Source organism: Passer domesticus, chromosome 2 (assembly GCF_036417665.1).
Source record: "Passer domesticus isolate bPasDom1 chromosome 2, bPasDom1.hap1, whole genome shotgun sequence".
NCBI lineage: Eukaryota > Metazoa > Chordata > Aves > Passeriformes > Passeridae > Passer > Passer domesticus.
In genome coordinates, this window is record NC_087475.1 from 5,949,483 (window position 1) to 5,969,800 (window position 20,318).

General features: G+C 46.8%; 1 long non-coding RNA gene across 2 annotated transcripts in view; it reads right to left on the reverse strand.

Moving 5' to 3' along the window:
- Nucleotides 1-2,177: 2,177 nt before the first annotated feature.
- The window catches only part of LOC135292870 (uncharacterized), a 40,956-nt gene continuing 22,815 nt past the window's right edge, over nt 2,178-20,318 (reverse strand). For both annotated transcript variants that reach the window (XR_010355034.1, XR_010355033.1), the window contains exon 3: nt 2,178-2,372. This is a non-coding gene — a long non-coding RNA (uncharacterized LOC135292870). The remainder of the gene's footprint in view (nt 2,373-20,318) is intronic.

Sequence of the window (20,318 nt, forward strand, 5' to 3'; positions counted from 1 at the left end):
TTTCTGCTACGTGAGCCATCTCACAGGGATTTTCTCAGCCCTTTGAAACATCTCTGTGCACGTTGGTGGGTGTTTAATTGTGCAGAGTGGGACGCACAGTGAGACACGTCTTCACTGAGCACAGGGTCACTTCTGAAGGGGCTGCATTTTTTAAATCATTCCCTGACCACAGGAGATGTTTAAGGGCTGTGAGAACTTCCTCTGCTACTCGTGTGTCTAGCAAGGACACACTTCTGAAATAACAACTGCAGGGAAGAATTGCCCCTGCCAACAGCCCACCAACACTCCTTCCTCCTGCCCCACTGGGGCACTTTTTGGTAACTGCTTTTGCTGCTTCACTCTCCAGAAAAGCCAAGGCAGTGTTTTACTGCAAAGCCCTGTGGGTGCATGAGTGCATAAGTAGAGCTGAAGGGGCTTTTATCTGGTGGGAACTCAGAGTAGGATGGCTAAAAAAGCTGCTCATCCACGTGCAGTTCGAGGCTTGTTAGGAAGGAGAGCAGTGGGAATCAGTAAAGAGAACAGAATGCACATGTCCATGCTCCCTGGAAATCCCCTGGCTGACCGAACAGCCTGCCTAGGGAAGAGTTAAAAGCAGAGCCCTGGAAAGTTTGGCCAGATGACTTCCTGATGGAGTTTATACAAGTATAGTGTGCGCAAGGACGTATGTGCCTACGTGCCACTTCTCCCGGAGCAGCCCGAGCCGAGCAGAGGGAGGAAAAAAATAATAAAAACATCACAGATGGGTCCAGGCTGAAAACAACCATCTGATGAATGTGCAGGGTCATCACACTCCTCTCATTACAAACCTGCCAGACAAATCCATGTGATGCCTCCTCTGCTGTGTATCCCCCTTGCCACTGAACAAGAGGGCAGGGGCAGGGTGAGGCAGGGCAGGGAGGAGACAGAAGAGGACATTAGCAGGAGGAATTCACAGGATCCCAAAGCAGCTGCCACTCCTTCAGCTCTCAGGACATTCCCGGCAGCCAGGGAAATAATGCAGTCGTGTGCAGTCACTGGAATGCCAGGGCAGTGCAGGGAAGATGCGGAGCTGATGCCAGGGAGATTCCAGGGAGGCACTGGCATGATGCCAGGGTGATGTTTGCAGGCAGGAGGTGTGATGGAATGCAGCTCCATACCTACACACGTTTGTCTCACAAGACCTATCCTGGATAGAGATATCAGTGAAATACTGACACAAGCTTGTTGGCATGGATTGTACAAACCTGGGCAGGACTTTGGTACTCAAACTTTCCCCTGCCCCTGTGGTGTCTAAATGGAAAACCCTCAAGGTTACCTTAATACACTCACATGCACGTCCTGCTGTGGAGCTGTGACAGCCAGAGCTGCTAATCCTGGGGGGAATGGGCTTGCTTAGGTGCAGGAGCTGCTGAATTCCCACTGCTGTGTGCTGAGTGGGAGCTCTCTCTGGCCTCCCAAAAGAGAGGAGTGGGGACAAATCAAGGATCCTACAGAGCAGCCTGCTTGATCTTCTGTAGGCAGATCGGTAAGAAGGCAAACTGCATATTATTCTCATTTAGCAGTAAATCAACCTTCCTCTCAATTACAGAGCACATTTGCCTCCTCCTGCTCCTTCAGGGAAGGGTGACAGGGCACCATGTAGGAAAGGATTAAGCAGCAGTCCCTTTAGGGTTGCTTAGTCAGTGAACCCGTGCTTCTCATTACATACCTCCAACCTGCTGTCATTTGATAATCTTGTGGAAGGGTTTGCAAGTTTGTGCTGCCTCAGAAATTTCTGCTTGTTCAGTGCAGCTGCGCTCAGAGGGGATTCTCTGAGCACAGCACGACCACAGCTAATTGCATCAGGAGGTCAGGAGGAAGGTCTGCTAAACTGCTCCTGGTACAAACCCCACCTGCATTCTCAGAGCACAGCCAGGTTGCTTACAGAGCCATCATTAGCACTGAAAAGTAAAAAGCTGCGGATAGAATTTGCACAAGGTAGAGCAGCAGTAAATTTTAAAAAAACCACCAAGCAAGCTTTCTTCCCAATAGTTGAGCTGACTTTGGAAAGCAAGATATATAAATATTAGAAATTTGCCATATTTATAAAATGAGCATTTTATTAATTGATCTCTTTTAGGTCAAAATACTAACACTGAATACTATCATTTGACACAGATTCAAAAAATCATGTTATTTTATTTAACTGGTCCATTTTTGTTGTATTTTTATTAAGTCCAAAAATTTACCTTTGACTAGAGCAACAACAGATCCTAAACTCTTGAGTGCAGTTCTCTGGAAGGCAGTTTTGCATTTTGACTTTGTTGATTTCATGGGTATTCCCACCTTTACATTTCTATCAAAGACCTCTGTCATTTCCATCTCATTTCTCTACTCCCCAAAGCAAAACAAACCTGTTGTGTGACAACAAACAAGTCAGATAGGGAAATTAGGAGGAATATATTTTACATTTTGCAGCCTTCCAGTACTGACAGGGAGCCTACAGATAAAGGGATGGTTTTGACAAGGGCATGGGGGAATGGCTTCAAACTGAGACCATGTTTAGATTCAATATTAGGAAGAAATTCTTTGCTGTGAGGGTCGTAAGGCACTGGGAAAGGTTGCCCTGGAAGTTGTGGATGCCCCATCCCTGGCAGTGCCCAAGGCCAGGTTGGACAGGGCTTGGAGCAGCCTGAGATTGTGGAAGGTGTCCCTGCCCATGGCAGCGGCTTGGAACTGGATGATCTTTAAGATCTATTCCAACCCAAACCATTCCATGATTCTCTGCTTTTTTGCACTGGTAGCAAGAAGCCTGCAAAGGACGAGGTCAGGGAGTGCAGTGCCAGTGGCAGATTCTGAGCTTTATTTTCTACCTCTTTGCATTTCACCCTCCCTGCAGATTAGCACGGGCTCAAGCCTGCCTGAGTACTATCAGGATGAAGCCAGATAGTGGAAAAGAAGTGATTTCATCTCAGAGCAAGCATTTCACACTGGATTGTCTCCCGCTTGAGCTGACGTGTTGAACAGAGCTGTTTACCAGCCTGTGGTAAACTCCATTTACCCCGGGTACACAGCCTGCATTGCTCTGCAGCCAGGAATGTCCCTGCTCCTGGGTGGTTGCCTGATCCCAACCTGAGAGCACAGAGCAGGGTTCAGACTCCCTACCTGAACAGACATGTGATGCCAGCCACTACAGAAGTGCCCCTGTTTGGGTGGGAAGGACAGGCAGCATGAAACTGTGTGGGGATTCATACCAGATTTATTCCAAAACCAAAGAATCAAACCCGTCTTTTCTGAGAAACAAGCTCCCTTCTCAAAAAAGGAAGAGTAATTTAAGGTCAAATACTTTCACTTTAAGCAACATTAAGTGAAGAATGGCAAAATTTGGTTGGCATGCTGTGTGGTTTACCAGCAGTGCCTGGATTTGGATTTGGGGGAGGGCTGCAACGTCACAACACTGCCTAGCAGCTGAGTGACATCAGGTCACACTACGTGGGAGAATGCCACACAGAAAAGGTCATTCCCTGGGCTCCAACCCCGCCTGTCCTACTTGGAAAGAGGGTTCTGTACTGGGCAGTGGTTTGTTCTGGAAAATGCCTTCTCAGGCTCAGCTTCTGTCACCTGAGCTCCTAACAGTGGCTGATGCCAGGCAGGGAAGCTCTGGGCATGCACAGGGACTAGGGAAAACAGAGATGTCTAAAGAAAATGGTAATTTCTTTGGAAGAGAAGAGGAACGGGTCACTCTGGGGCTGGCCAGCCAGTACAGGCTGTTTCACAAACACATGAACTGATGGGGCTGCTGAGAGTTGCCCAGAAATGAGCTCGACCCTCTTAGCACAGCCACAGCCTCTTGCAGGACAACTTCTCCTTCTTTTTCTTATTTTTGGAGTCTTTCCTGAGCTGCTGCAAACTAAACACAGATCCTCAGGGGCTGGCAGATGCCATCACTGTCTAGCATTGCCCCCATGGATGTAACATGCCATTTCTGTGTCCTCCCACCAGTAAAAATTGCTGTGGTTACTGTGTAATAAAGCAGGTGCCAGCTCTCCATGGGACAGCTCCTTGTTCCTTACCCATCCATGATCCCCTTTGCAGCAACAGCAGTGAAGCTGCTTTCTGCCCAGCCCCACAAAGTCCTGAGCAATGGTGCCAGTGTGGTCTCCAAAGTGTGGCAGTGGGGCATGTGCCAGCATTGCCAACCCAGAACAGTCTCACACAGCCTTCAAATGAAAACCAACCTCCTTAGCAGGAACTGTACTTGATTTTGCAAGAGATATCCAGGAGCCCTCTGGCACCCTGTTTTTAATGAAAAGTTGTGATAGCAGCTTGGTATTCCTTGAAAACCTGCACAGGCACCCACTAATGTATATATTGATAGTCACTGGGAGCAGAGCTGGTGTTCCTGGTGGTTCCTGTACTGTGCCTTGCTCTCCCTTTCGTTGGTACCCAGAAGAATGTGTTTTGAGTCTCAGAGGGATTCTGCTCTGCCTACTTTGTTATTTTTGTGCAACCAGAGACTTACTAAGGGATTGCATCCAAGCCAGGCTCTGGTTTATCTCCACTCAGTGAAATGCCTTCCAGTTTGGCCGCTTGCAGACCTGATGGTCCTGCTCTTGTGGCAGGTTGAAAAGGGAAGCACATCCTAAATTCCCCTAGTTCTGGGGCATAACTGAGCTTGTATGGCCAGCAGTGAGGTCTGATAGATACAAGGAGTGGTGTGGTTGAATGCTTAAGATGTAACATTCAAAGCCTGGCTTAGGGCAGGTTAAGGAAATGCAGCCACCAAACCTCTGGCACTGCCCATCTTTAAAAATGCCCTGTGACTTGCTCCCCACACCAGGTGCAAGACAAGCATCTGCACCTGTTAGTGAGGCAGAGAGGCAGGGCACTTGGGCTCCTCACAAGGATGCATTTCCCACCCATTTGGCACCCATGAAAAGGGTGATGTCCTCTCAGGGTGCCAGGCTCAGCGACCAAGACATCAAGAAAACACATTGTCAAGTGCTGGGATCCTAAAATGAGCTATCAGCCCAGTATGGGCCATGCAGTGAGCACCTGCTTTCACACACAAGCACCTTCCATGTCCCCTTCCATCCCAGCACAGCACCTTCATCCCAGCATGCCAAATATGCCTGCCTTCCTTCCCCACACAGGCGTTCAGTTTGGGATACTTGGCTCAAATCTTAGGCTGCTGGAGCTGGGCTGCAGGCAAATCCCACCTCTACTGAATTCTGTGGCAGTTTTACCTTTCATTTCAATGGGGAGTTAATTTTGCCCTGTGTGGTGATAATTTGTTGCTTGGCTGTGACCTTGCAGAACGTCAGGCAGAGCCCACCTCCATTCTCATCCCCATCCTGCTCTGACAAGCAGGCATTCTCATACCTCAGTTTCCCCCTCTGTACCTAAAAGGAAACCCAAGTTGAAAATGCACCTTCTCCTTCCTTATTAAGTTCTTTGATGCAGAGATCTAAAATACAACCCAAGATCCAACAGTGACCTTCACTTTCCTTTACCGTGTCAGACCCATTTAGTGGCTATTTATGGCAACATGGTCATTAGCACTACAAGAACAAATTCAGCACAAAGAAAGCTTTAAAGCACAGATTTGGGGTGTGCCAGGCTCTCAGAACACCATTGTACACTACTTTCCTCTTTGTCCTATCAAAAGACAAAAGCTGCATTTGATGATTGAAGACACAGGAACCAGAATAGCAACAGGAGCTCCTCCTGCAGAAGAGGAATTCCGCATTTCCTAAACCCCGCATCCCTCCTTTCCTCCACACTACTTGGTCTCCTTGGAGCTCTCCACAAAGGGATCAGAGCAGGACTTCTCCCCCTGCTTTCTGTCCACTCTTGCAGCTCCTCAAGCCAGACCTGGGCTAAGCTACTCCAGCAGTGTCAGAAGAGCTTCTGATGTGCACATTTTTTTGCTGCTTTGTTTTCAGATAAACAAGTGAGATGTGGACAGCCACTTTGTGAGGCAGGGAGCTGCTGCCACATGCTGGCATCCCATTATGTACAAGTGAAAAGGTTTTTCCTTCTGTGTTTCTTCCCACGGAAGATTTCAAGGGTGAAAACTCATTTGAAGAAGGTGATGCATCTCCTTTTGAATTAGAAGAGATTTTTCATTTATGATTTCAGGTTCTCTCATAGCTCTCTTAACACCCATGGACCTTACTATTGCACATTTCCCTTTCTCTCTGGCTCTCTTCCTGCAGCAGAGCTGCTCAGTTCTGACTCTAGAGCCAGGGGAAGACCAGGCGCCTTTGCCTCACTGGAACTCACAACACTTGAGTTAACAGATCTTTCATTACTTTCCTTCTGAACTAAAACCAAGCCAGAATGGGACATTTATGTTCTGATGTGGATAACAGTGAGATTGTCTTACAGATAAAAAGAACCTAAGAATCTTATTGTGAAAACATAACATCCTGATGGGTTTAGTTTTAATGAAAACAGTTGTGATAGCAACTTGGTATGGCTTGAAAACCTGCTCAGGCACCCACTAATGTATATATGAATAGTCACTACCTCATTTCTTGCCTTTCATTCCATTTCAATTCAAAATGCCCATCTGGCCTATGTTGCCAGCAAACAGCAAACCAACTTCAATCTTGATCAGTCCTGGGGATGTACTCACAACTCTGTGTAAACACCTCTGTGTAAGGCACAGGTTTAGTGATATTTCCCAGCTTGGCTATGATGGAAGTGGACATCCATACCTTCCTCAAAGAGACAGTATGTTGAGCAAGTGGATGCAGCAACAAAGGAAATATAAAACTGCAGAATAAGACCACTGAGCACTTTATGAGGTGTCATATCTGTGGATGCTTGAAGGATGTTGTGCAGTCTCTTTTGTCCTCCATATTTCCTGGAACAAGAGGCTTAGAGATATTTTATGGTTGACATAGATAAGCTGTAATGAGGGGATTCATTCCTCCCAGAAAGTGCACCACACAATGACTGGGGAACACCTTTTTGTCCAGGAGGTGAAACCGTGCTGGGAATCACGTAAATGCAAGACAAGGCCATCCGAGAGAGCTCTGTTTGTTTGTTGACTGTGGAGTTTAGCTGGAGATTAGATAAAGCTTAATTAATGCAGTGCAGTTATGCTTTTGAGGTTAAATTCTTAACACAGAGATTAAAATTATTACTGAAAGTCAGAGGCTGACTCCAGCAGAAGCCAAGCGAAGAGGGAACATTTTAACCACTGACTCAAAGAGGTCTTTTTTTAACAAAACAAACCATATTAATGAGTGGCTATCAGCTCCATGCTCAGTCTCCATTGCTTGGCAGACAGTATCACCCTGGGAAAAGCCCCAGAAGCAATCTCTCAAACATGCCCTTTTATGACCCCAGATATCTATTTTCTACATTCATTTGTAAATACCCTGTGACATGTAGTCAGAAAGAGATCAGATGCACCAACTCAATGATCTTAAAGGTCTTTTCCAACCTAAATGATTTTATAATTCTATGATTCTATATTGGAGATGGCCTTTTATCATTGGGGAAATGCCAACTCATTTACGTGAATGTTCACAGGATAGCTGTGGCTTTGCAAGCATCTTACTAGAAACCTTCAGGGTCAGAGTCATCTATAAATAGGTAGCAGCAGCAGCCTCATTCTTACCAAAAAACTTACGAAAACCTCTGTATCTTCCAAGCAGATTCTGGTCAAACAAGTTAATGCAGCACAATTAGTGCTTCTTGCCTTTCACACTATTTACAATCACAATGCCATCCTCTGGGTGACAGTAAATAATTCCCCTTCCTATTCTACTGATCAAATGAATTCCCAATAAACCCAGAACCCAATTATTTCCCAATCCTTTACAGGAGTTAAATTCATGCCTACTTATACCATTACAGCTGCCAAAACCTTTGGATGGTTAAGTGGCAGCCAAATGGAAAAGAAATGGACTGAAACAGGGATGATGGCTGAGGACAAGAATGATTCTCAGCAGGAGGGGTGACCAGCTCAACAGCCTCAAAACACTTCTAGAAATAGGACTAAATAACAAAAGGATACCCCGAAGTCTGAAAACACCTCAAGTTCATGAAGCTAAGTAGCAACATGAGGGAGAAGAAGGGAGGTGGAAGAGCTGCAGGCAGAAGCAGTTTGTTGAGCCCTTTCCCAACTGAAAGCAAAGCCCAGAACCCAGGGCTGAGGACAGCGAGGCAAAAGGCAGCAGAAAGGAGGTGAGCAAGAGGAGAGGCTGTGGCCAGCTGATGTCCAGACCTATGGCCACAACGTCAATGGGAGCAAGGCCAAAATGACATTGAATCTGCAGAAGCATCATCAAAATAGCATCCCCCAACAGAAACGCCACGAGTCTGAGGGTCAGCTCCAGGCCAGCTCCTGCAGCCGAGTCAGGCGCTTCCCAGGGGACGTGTTCCAGCTCACCCAGCTGACCTAACTTTGGCTCTGTCCCCAGCTATCGCGCCCAGCGCTGTGTCCAGCCATCCAGCGGGGCTGCAGCGCCTTTCAGCGGGACAAGGGGATCACTGGGAGAGCGTCAGAACCCAGGACATCCCTCTGACAGTCCTGGATGATCCAAGCCCCAGCAGGGGGCTTTGAAACCCTGGCAGGGGGGGTCAGAGACCCTGGCATGCAGCCAAAGACCCCTGCGGCTTTGAGTTCTACCCATGGAACAAATCACCAACTTTGTATGAAGAATTAAAGGAAACAAAAGTTTAGATAGCATAATAATAGTAGTTATAAGGTAAAAAGAGAAATTTTAGGAGTTTTACTATAGAAGTCTAGGAGGCAAGATAGAGAAATTTGGGCATTGTCCTGTTCTTCTTCCTTCTTCCTAGCCTCCATCTTCTTGGTGATGGTGGCACTCTGGGATTGGTGTAAAGTAGAAAGTTACTGTCTAACATAGGTGATGGGTATTAGAACATAACTGTAAATATCAAATATGTAGTTTATAGTATAAAAGACAACACCAGCCCCATGGGAGGGCAGTGTGCCTCAGACTGACCTGCAGAACAGACCTCGACAGGCCAGACAGAAAATGTTTTAGATAAGAAATAATAAACAACCTTGAGAACGACAGCCAAAGACTTCTGACCCCTGCTTTGACAGCTGGGTTGGGGAAAAGAGACTTTTAATACACCTCAGGGTCACCTTGACCAGAAGAAATCCTGAGAGCAGAGCAGTGGGAGCCAGGAGCCATGAAGAGGTACCTGACAAACTCCCTCTCTTCTAACCTGGCTGCATTTGTAGAACAGGAGCTGAATGTGTCCCTCCAAGCAGTGGGGATGGGTATCCTAAGGAGAAAAAGTGTCAGGGAAGAGGAAAGCATTCCAAATGACCCAAGGAGTCTGTCCATGCTGCCTGTGGAGCTGGTTAAGGGAGCAGAAATGGTGGATGGAAAGATAAAATGATAAGTTTAATTATTTGTTTTACGTGTGGAGGAAACAATAAGGAAGGGAAGATAAGTTACAGCATGTTAAGACTGCAATTAGTTATTTTCATTTTCTCTGGGACACACACATTGCCCCCTTCTGCATGTTTTCTTATGGAAACAAAGAACTTTTCACCCTCCCCCTGACTTTAATAACTTTTGAACCTATTGGTTAATTTTACTGAATTTATTAAGAGGCAATGATATCAAAGATATCTGTAAGAGTTTGTCAGGCCAGGCAAAGAAGAGAATTTTTCCTATTTGAGAGACCAGTATAACCTCCCAATTTTCTAAGCAACAGAGAACCCATGGGTGCACAAGCCTCTGAAGGGGTGAGGAAGAAAAAGGGCAAGAGAGGTGTCCAAGTACCAGAAACACCTCTGGCCAAGCTCTCTTGATTGAGGCCAATTGAGCACTAAACACAGTATGGAGCTGGTAATTCTTTGGAAGACATTCTACTTGAAATGGCAAAAAACAAGCTCCCTTTTCCTTGCAGGTGCACCACAGATTTCAATACCAGGGCAAATATGAGAATGAAATTGTCTTTGATATCCTTCCTCCTCACTCCTTCTCTTTCTCCCTGGGGACAGAGCCCTCTCCTGCCTCCAAAGCACAAGTGACTGGGAGGCCATTTGGCAGGGCTGCTCTCCTGCTTTTTGGCTGTCCACAGGCACTGCTAAAAACCAACCCACATAAACCACCGGGACAGAAATGGAAAGCATAGCAGAATGATCATACTCCTGGTAGGAGGCCAAATGCTAACAGTGCAGAAGCCTGTATGGGTTTGTTAACCTATTAAAATAACATAATTCTTGCCCCACCAGCACATTCATATGTGGCTTCTGCCACAACAGGTCAGTAAAGATTTATTTACCAGGCCTGCAGCACGAAGTGCTGGCTGGACCCTGCTGGGAATCTGCAGAAAAATGCAGTAAACAGCAACAAACACTTCGGTGCTTCTCCTTTTGCTGAAAGCAAAGCCTCCAATGGTGGCTATAAATCTTTTGCTGCCACTTGCAGAGGGTATTTACTAATTACAGCATCAGCACGTCTTGTGCCAGTTGTAGGTCATCGGGATAGCCTAGAAAAGGAACAGAAATAGTTTTGCAACGAAGGCAGGCTCGAAGAACGAATGTCTCAGCACTGATCTCTCCACTGCTCTGGCAGCAGCGCTAGGAAACTAAGGATCACAATGCAGAGAACAAGGATGTTAATTCTGCCTAAATAACAGACCGCGTTTCCTCTACCCGGCTGTTCTGAGGAGCTAATTACACACATTCCCGAATCAAAGAAGTATAAAACAGTCTGCAAATGATTGCAATGTTGATGTGTTGGCAGTCCAAACCATGACATATGGTCCTTCAGTTTGCCATCCTAGAGAACAGGCTCACGAGCAGCCCTCGTAAGGCAAAATTATGTCGTAAATAACAGAAAGAGGCTGACTCTAGAAATGAGCTTGAGGTGACCTCCCCCCTTAGCCCCACAAGAGACAGTCAGCATTTCACAGAGCCGCTGCCAACCTGGTCATAGGTCCCCAAATGTACCTCCCTTGAGGGGGAAGGAAGGTGAATCACATCCAGGCAGGATCCTGGCTCAGTCAATACCCACACACAAACTTTGCAAAGCCACGATTTCGGCACCAACGCCGGCTGGACATGAGTGTGCCACCAGCCCCACTCTGGGACCGTGTGCCAGCCGTGTGCCAGCCCCTGAGCCACTGAACAGCAGGATCCAGACCTTCAGGTTCATCACTGGACCCCCATCACGGACCTGGGGGAGCGAGGGATACCTGCACACCCCAGGAGGGCAGAGGGGCGAGACACGAGCACGCCGAGGGCTTTCGCACACAGCCTTCCCCCACAGCAGTCGGTGCGCGTTCGTCGCTCCGGGCCCAGCCAAGGAGGTGAGCATTGCCCCCGGTGCCACAGGGCTTGGGCCACTCCCAAAGGTCTCTCTTCCTCCTCCTCCATGCTGCCCTTGTGCCAGAGAGTGGAAAGATTGATGTGAGATGTTTTGGGGTGCAGGTGTGTGGGGCAGGGCAGGCGGGGCCTTGCCCTGGCGGGGCAGTGCCCTGCTCCTCACCCCCACCCCTCTGGGTTCTGTGTCCCAGCCCTGCAGCAGTGCCAGCCACGGGCAGTGCTCCACACCCATCCCTGGAGCCCCTGACCCAGCTCCTGAGTGGCAAAGTGACCAGAAGTCCCACCTGGGAGAAGGGCTCAGGAAAGCCAAGGGATATTTAAGGCTGAACGTGAGGCCATCATGTTTATCCAGACCCTACCTCTCCTCTATCACCACTGGAAGCCAGGAGTTGGTAGTTATATATGTGCTTTTCCATATCTTTTCTGGCTCTCTCTCTTTCTCCTTCTAATTCCCTCTGCTTTGAATATTTTGAGTAACTTAACATCAAATGGGCTTAAATTTTGCTAAGTTGAATGGGCCAAGTTAATGCTGCGAGAAGTGTTTTATATTGACTGAATTTTGCACCAAACCTTTTGCCAAACTTTTGTTGATTTTCTGAATTTTATCAGTAAAGTCTTCAGTGTTGTTTTGACCCCTTAAGAATATCTCATTGGTATTTCTCCTGTGCATCCAACTCAGTACATGAATCACTGTTAAGCCCTTTTAAAAGGCTCATCAAGGTGGTTTATTAGTGCCTTACGCCTTGCCTGAGCATTTCCTCTTCCTCCATTCCAGCAGTGCCTTGCTTCCTACCTTTGCAACCTGACCCAGTGTCACCATCCCCACCTCGGGTCCTGCTCGGCTTTCCAGGTCACTCTCTGTCCCCCATGGACACCCAGACCAGCAGAAACCCTGAGGACCAGACCACTGCTCTTCCCTGGCAAGAAGAGAAGTGATTTTCACTGTGCAAAGGTTAAGGACAGAGCTGATTTATTTTCTCCTTGCCCTCAGGGATACAAAGTTCAGCTGCACAGAACAGCATCCCTGCACTGAGCAGCTCAGAGCACTGAGATCAAGATTTTGACCCAGAAGACAAGTAACCCTGGCTCCCCTGCCTGCATCCTCAATCCACTATCCTCCTGCCCCATCAGGACTGCAGGGCAGGAGAAACAGGCAAGGAGGAGTTTGACCTCCCCTCCTCCTCCCTTAAGGTCATTGTTTTGAGCTTGTAGCTCAGAATGGATAATTTTTATGTGCTCAGAATCTGCTGTGGAGACTGTGGACTTCATTAATCCAAAAAAGGCTAAATGGGCACAGTACCTTTGCACTTGCCTGCCTTACTGCACACTGAAATCCCAAATTCTGGTGTGCTGAGGGGCTGCTGGTTGCTCTGCTCTCATCCTGCCTGTGTTTGGCCTTCAAACAGGCAAGTGTAACTCTGGTAACAGAGCAGAGGAAAGCTCAGAGAGGCCACAGGAGCATTGTGCCTCTTCGGAAGGAGACAGCAGATAAACAGGATTAAGGAATTTTGCATAGTTCAACCTGCCAGGTCCTGTGAAGAGGAAATGTAGGCAGTGCCTGCAGCCCTGATTCAGAGGAGAAGCCTTTGAAATGCTTGCCAGGCAAAATGTGTTAAGATACAAGCTGCTTTTCCTCTGTAGCAGGGTGCAGTGCAGGGAACAGCTCTGTGGAGCCCACCCCACGCCAGGCACAGTCTGTGGTGCTTAGACAGATTTCAAGAGCCCTGGGAGCCAAGCAAAGTAGTCCTGATTCTGAGTCACAGCCTGGTGCTGGTGCTGGAATTCAAACAGGGAGATCCCCTGCAAGATGTTCTGTTCTGGACCAGACTGAAAAATTTCACCAAGAATTGGTTTCCCCAGGAAGACCTTAATTTTTTTCACCTCTTTTTTCCTATTGTTGTTGAAAAGTGCTGAGAATGAAAACATTTAGAATGGGGCTGGTTGTATTTGGGGTTTTCTTTAGGGGAAGGGGCTGGATCTGGGATTATATCTAGAGAAAGTGTTTGGATTTTCCAGTTTCCTTGAGGTGAAACTGGCTTGTTCTGACAGCTGGTCTCACAGCAGCAGGTGTATCCTGCTGTGGTTTGGGCTATGCCCTGTGGGAATGCAGTATTAGAGACTCTGCCCTCAGCAGTCTTGCCCCCCAGGAGGAGAGGATATGCCTGTAACTCACCACTGCTCTGGGACAAGAGAAGCTGCCAGTGTCCCTCCCCAGAACCAGAGCCCTTCATATCCTCTCCTCACTCCAAATGATGAACACTGATTTTTGTGAGTCCTCTGTAAGCCAGCATACAGTGAAGCCTGAGAAGGCTCTGCTTATCAAACCCAAGGGAGAAAGGAGAGGAGCACTGCAAAATGAAGTTCCTGCTGTGTGATCAGCTCTGTGGAATCCCAGCCTGCATGGTGTCACTGGGCTGCCATGTTCTTTACTCTTGGTGGCTCTGTCTTTTTGCCCCTCAGGTTTGGCAGGGGATGCAGCACAGAGCCAGGTTTGGACACTTCAGTGGAGCTGGAGAAAGGGGGCAGAAGAAAATCAAGGCAGAAAACAGCACAGCCTAAGCATTCCCTGTGGCACAGGGACAAGAGCAGCATCCATCATCCCACGGGGGTGGGACTGAGGCAACCGATGCAAGAGGGGTGGTGCAAGATTTTGGATATTTCCTGAGTGCCCAGGGTGCTCATAGAGAGTTTGGCTGTCTCTACAAGCAAGGGGAGTGGGGCAGCCCTCAGGCAGCTGCCAGAGATGGAAAGTGAGGCAGGTGGTCCTCAATGGGAGCTCCAGGTTGGGTAACCCAGTCCCATCTTCACAAGATGTCTTCACTCCTGAAGTATTATATTTCTAACTAATTCCATTTAAAATGAAGAAAAATCTAAGTTTTTTTTTTTAAATTTTTTACTTCTAGGGTTTGTTTAATTATTTATTTACAGATAATAATGCAAAAAAAGGTTCTTCAAAGTTGGTCTGGACAATGTTCTGTTAAAACTCCCACACAAGGGGCACCCACCACTCATGAATTATAAGGAATTGAGTGAGGAGTCAGGTCTGGTTTCCCTGCATCTACTCGGAATTTTCTCTCTTTCACATCATATCATACTTGTTCTACCCCTCAGGGCACTCCTGTCCTTGGATGAGTTTTTGCTGTGGCTGTTAAATCCTGTTTGAATGGACTTCCAGACAGCCCAGACAGCTGAAAGCTCGGCTGCACAGGATGCAGGACAGGACTGTTGGGATGAGGAGCTGCTTCTCCAGACGAGGTCTGAGCTGTGCTGTGCAGGTTCCCAGAGCAGCTCCCCCCTCCCCTGCTCTGCTGGGCTCGGGGGGCAGTGGGAAATCTGCTTTGCTGGCCCATTCCACAGAGCCCTGTGTCCAGCTTCACTGTCCTGCCACTCCAGACCTGCTGGCTCTGAGGAGCCTGCAAGAGCAATGCCAAATGGGCAAGAGAAGATGTAAGCATGGAAGATTTGTCAAAGAAAACATTTTAAAAATATCATGTGTCCCACAGCAGTCCAAAGTAATAGCTCAGCTGCTAAAAAGGTGGAATTAAATAGGTCAGGCTGTAGAGCTGTGCCACTCTCTGCCAGCTAAAGGAATAACTTCTCATCTGTTAGACTGTTTCATCTTTTGCTGTTCCAAGAATCCATCTTTCTGCTAGTAATGATGTCAAATAAATCTTCACTAAAATGTAAAAATGTTTATGATTATACTTACTGACCCGTTCCTTTATTAAATGAGGACAATGGGATGATGCCTTGATATTTACTAATGGGTTACTCCCATATAACCTTTTCTTGTTCATCCAGATCATCTGTTTTCATTTCACCATTCAATGGCTGCCAATAAAATTAAGTCAATTAAATTAAAGGTCTATTATGTTCTTTCAAATCAGGCTGAGGCCTTTTTTCTTTCCCCAGTCAATGCTCTGAGAAGATTTTTGATAGGGCAGCTGGGAAATCTGGAGCAGATTCTTCTCTGCTGGAAATTAGTTTAGCTTTTCAGAAATCAATAGAGAGGCATCAGCTTACCCCAGCTGAGGGCCTGAGCCCTGATGTGTGGGAATAAGCCTCAAGCCTGTCTTTGGGCCAAGATTTAGGTCTGGAATCACTCCCTCATGCAATCTCAAAGACCTTGTCTACTTATCAAAGTGTTAGAAGTTACTTATAACATATATGGTGCATTTACACCATCATCTCTTCCCCATGGAAATACCCTTAGCCCAGTATAAAAATGACCTTTTATATTTAACTTTAAATGTGAGCTATTGCCAAGAGGCTTAAGTGAAATTGATAAAAGAGTCTAACGTCATATTGTAGGGTCTGCATGAAGCTGTCTGCTTTGGTTTGCTGATATTGAAACAGTTTATTGTAAATTTTCCAGCATAAACAAGACCTTAACATCTTATTAAGTGATTATTAAAATAAAACCATGGAAGAATGTTCTACATCCTAACAAAAGCCTGCAGATCTTTTATGCAAAATTCTTACAGGGCTAGTGAAAATGTCAAGAATAAACCTAACCAAGGCACCACCACCTTGCTCAGGTGACAATCCTGAATGCTTTTTTCAACTTCTAAGTGGTGAGCCTCCCTTAATGCTCTGAATGCCTTGCCAGAAGTCATCTGTAAACTCTTAGCTCATCAGCTCAGTGCTGCTATTGTGTTTGAAGCCCCAGCCCTCTGTTAGCAATCATCTCAAAGGGCTGGTACACAAGTAGAAAGTGTTTTGTCTTCTTGCAGACTTGGTGGCAAAGTTAGCACAATCCCCACCAAGCCTAGGCAAACTCTGCTGTGAAAGGAAGGCAAATAAAGACCTGCAAGAGCTCCTTCACAGAGGCTGAGAAAAGAGACAATGTTTACCAAAAACCATAAAGCAAACTCGGGAATTAAGGCTGAGCAGCTTTGTGTGTGTTTCCAAGTGAGAGACTTTGTAAGCAAAGCTTTATTTAACTCTCTGCTGTCACAAATTCAAACAGTGAAATGGCTCCTAACCCTAATTAACTCAAAATGTTTGACATCTTAGGAAAGCCTTGAAGCACAGAAGGGCTTCCTATCAGCCAAACCTACAGTGCAGACCAAAAGTTTCCCTATTCAAACGTCAGCTTTTCAATCTGCATCAGGCATCATATAAACTACAAGCAACCTCACACAAGAGCCAGCAACCTTTTTGGCTCCTAGAGTTCATTTTTCTAGGATAAAAGCTTTAAAGTGATCTACAGATTTCTAACTACGAGCAGAAAATCCCAACTTCTTCTCAGACCCAAGGGGTGTGAAAATGGATACAAGTGGTTCTGTCACACAGTGAAAAGGCAAAGCAGAGATGTCCCTTGCATGGTGTTGCAAGAGGGGTAGGAAAAGAGAACAAGGCCAGACCTTCCTCTGAGCTGATCTCTCTGCCACTGGGCAGAGGATGGATCAGAGACAACCCAAAATTTCTACTACTACTCTGGCTAGTGACTGCCTAAGGATAGAAAGCTTCACCCACTCTTTCCTCAAAGGATCTTGTCTTTCATTTGTGCATTTCATTTGTCTAAATGGCCTCTGAAATGATGCAAACAAGATCTGGTTGCTCATTGCCTGTTAATGACCCGGCTGCTGTGCAGCTCCATCAGCTCTGTGTAGAGCTCATTTCTGCTGAACAATCACAGCTCAGTGGCTGGAAACCCAGAGATCATCAATTTCAAGAACTGCAAAGGTGAGCTTCCTCCTGGGAGACCCAAAACTCCTGCAATTGTCAAATTCGTGGAGTTGTGTTGGGGTAAAAGTGATGCAAATGAGGAGAACATTTACTTGGCAATTTATGTGCTGTATCAGGAAAACGTTATCACCCCTGACATATCAGAGAGATTCTGTGTTTACTGACACCTTTGCAACACAACACTGATTTTGATGAAATCCTTGGGTAATGATTACATCAGCAGAGTTACACCACTGAAAAAAAATTACAGAGTTTTCCATCTGTGCTGTATATTAGCACAGATGCAGTGCTGATGACTTCCATGGGGTTATCCCTGTGTGGAAGAGAAGCAGGAGAGCTCTGATTTCTGTTTCATCAGCTGAATCTGGGAGCCACAGCCAGGAGAGCTTGGTGCTGGTGGGAGAGAAAGGGATGCTTACACCTGATGTTCTCACAGAAGGAGCAGGGTTTGACCAACAGAAGGAGCAGGTAAATGAATTCTCCATCTCTAGACATGCATCATGTCTGTAACTCACTGACAATGAGTTACACACTCACAATGACAACTCACCCACAATGGTGGGTTTTAACAGGAAGGAGAAGAATAAAAGCAAGTATAAACACTCTGAACAAGATAATCGGAGTTTGTATACAGCAACCTTTGCAATACAACTGCTTTTTCCTTAAAGAAAGATCTTTCTTTAAATCTTTAGATTAAGGTGCCCCCATGAGAGCTAGTGCTCCTTTTGACCAACACTGAAGTGTTGCTGTGATAAGGACTAGCCTTATCAGCCTGGGGGCTCTGGAAGAAAGTGCACCAGGCTCAGGGTAGGGTGCTGGAAGGGTTTGCAAACATCTGGGACATCTGGGCTGCTGAGTCACATGTGCAGAGAGAGCCTGTGCTGCAGGCAATGGCCAGATGGCAAAAGAACACAAGAAAAGCTGTGTCCCTTGTGCCTCTCAGGCAGGACATGGCATTTGAGAGTAGCACAAGCAATCTGTGTTGAAAGGGTGGCTGAGGAGCTTAGCCCTGACTGATGGGGAAGGGGTGTCCATTGCTAGAAACAGCAGAGGAGTGTGGCTCCCATGCAGGATGAGGCACAAGCAGTGCATCCCACCCACGGCACCAGGGCACTCCTGGGGGGACCTGTCCATCCCCCAGGCAGCACCCCACGTTTGCTGAGGAAAGATCCCGCATGGATCTGGTATCCCTGGTCTCTCCACTGGGCTCTCTTCAGGCCAGAGCTGCCAAGGAGGTCAGAGCTGTGCCTTGGTTGCTCTGCCCAGGCTCAGCCAGGGCCCTGCTGCATCTGCTCCAGCACCTCTGTATGGGGAAGGCAGCACTCTCCTGCAAGATTTTCCCCTGGAAGAGCAGAAAACCACAAGCAGCTCTCAGCAGGAAAGAAAATTGTAAGAAAAGAGAGTGATGAGATAATGTGGATGGTGATGTGCAGCAGTGAGAGAGAGGAGCAGTAGTTTGTTAGTCTGATTTATTGAGCAGGGATTATTTGCAATATCCATGGTGGAGTGATGGAGCCCTCATGGGGCTGATGAGCCCAGTTCTGACAGCCTGGGAGTTCCTGTGTCACTGCTCCTGACTTTCCTTCCCTGCCAGCTAGACTGGACACCTGGAGTGCTTTTCTTTCCCCTCCTTTTGTTTGCTAGTGGAAAGTGGAATTTCATTGCATGAATGTAGGAGCAAAAGCCACGAGAACAAAAAGCAAATATTGCAAGACTGACAAAATCTCTAGAGCTGGCAGCACTGCCTGGATTTTTCTGTTCAGTATTCATTCTAGAATAATTAGAAGAGACTTAACCAGCCCGCTGGCATAGACAGGGACACGGTGCCTTGCAAAAGTCAGGGCACAGAATAAAATGAAAAAGTAGTTCAGCTCAGATTGCTGCAGACACAGTGTGAGAGACTTGTGGATCCAGTCTTTCCCTGTGAATGCCCATGTTCCCCGCTGCGTTCCCACATCCCTGCAGATTTCAGCACAAACAGGTACTTCTTGAGCCTTCTACCAAACTGCAGGGTAAACAAAGGCCATATGACAAGAGCCTGGATTAAGAAAAAGAGCTGATTAACTCCAGGCATTTGCCAAGTCAGTGTGTCTAGACTGCATCCAGTCAATGCTGCAGACCAGCTTTGATTCCCACTGCTTCTGGCATTCCAGTGGTGAGAAGCACTTTGTGGTGTAAACTTGTCCTTACTTCACTCACAGTTCTCTGTAGCTCTCCTGGGACTTGTTTAATATAACATGATCATCCCAGTGTCACCACAGTAAGGACCAGTGAGCCACATCCTGTGTTCCTCAGGCACTTGGTACTTTCAGGGCAACAGGAACACCCACTCCAAAGCTGGCAACTCAAACACAATGTTACAGATGCCCTTTCAGACAAATATCATGGTTAGACTTTGAGTCTTCTCTCAGGTCCAAAACTTCAAAGCCAGTCCTCCATGGTTTCAAGGAGAACAACATTTTGCATTTTCCCTCTAGGCAGCAATTTATTAAAAATGCCAAGACAAGCAACTTGTCAGGGAATCCCATTTCTGCCTGCTGGAGGACAGCTGTGTTAACCAGCCACCAGTCAGACCAAGCCCAGCATTCTGCAGCTTCTGCCTGGCTCTCCTCTTTCTCTCCAGTCTGGGTTACAAAGCAGGAGAAGAGGCTTTACTGATGGAAAACTGTAGGAAACAAGGTATTCTCAAACACAGTGGTTATGATAATACAGGATATCATATTACACTGCCCTGCAAGGATAATATCATATCCTTGCAGGGCAGAAACAAGGCAATTTCTTTTTACCAAGAACCAGTAGCAACAGTATCACCAACCCTGGGAAAGCAGAGACCCATCTAACAGAGCTGGGTGAAACACTCCATCAACCAAGACAACCTCAACAAGGTGATGGGTAAACAGAACAGCTTTTTGTCTGTCTGTAAATACACACACTCTGTATGTGCAGATGCACGTGTGCCATTATGTGTATTCAGGTAGAAGCACTATTCAGAGAGAGGTTAATTCCAAGCTGATGATGCCCATTAGTGCAAGACACAACCAGCAATTTGGAAGCATCCAGAAGTGTTTCCATCTGTGAGTATAAGCAACTGAATTGGATTGTAGAGGCAGCAATGGCTCTCCCTCAGGGATCCTCAGCAGGCGGGCTGGTGCCTCTACTTCCCCACATACCTTTCATCACAAGTCAGAGTTAGGCTGCAAGGAGGATTTGCTGCCTTATCACCTCCTCCTGCCCCTTTCACTGGCATTTACATCAGCCTGAATCTGGCCTGGCTCATTTAAACAAAGCTGTAAAAAAAAATATCCCTGCATTTTCCTAATCTCAAATGGATTTAGAG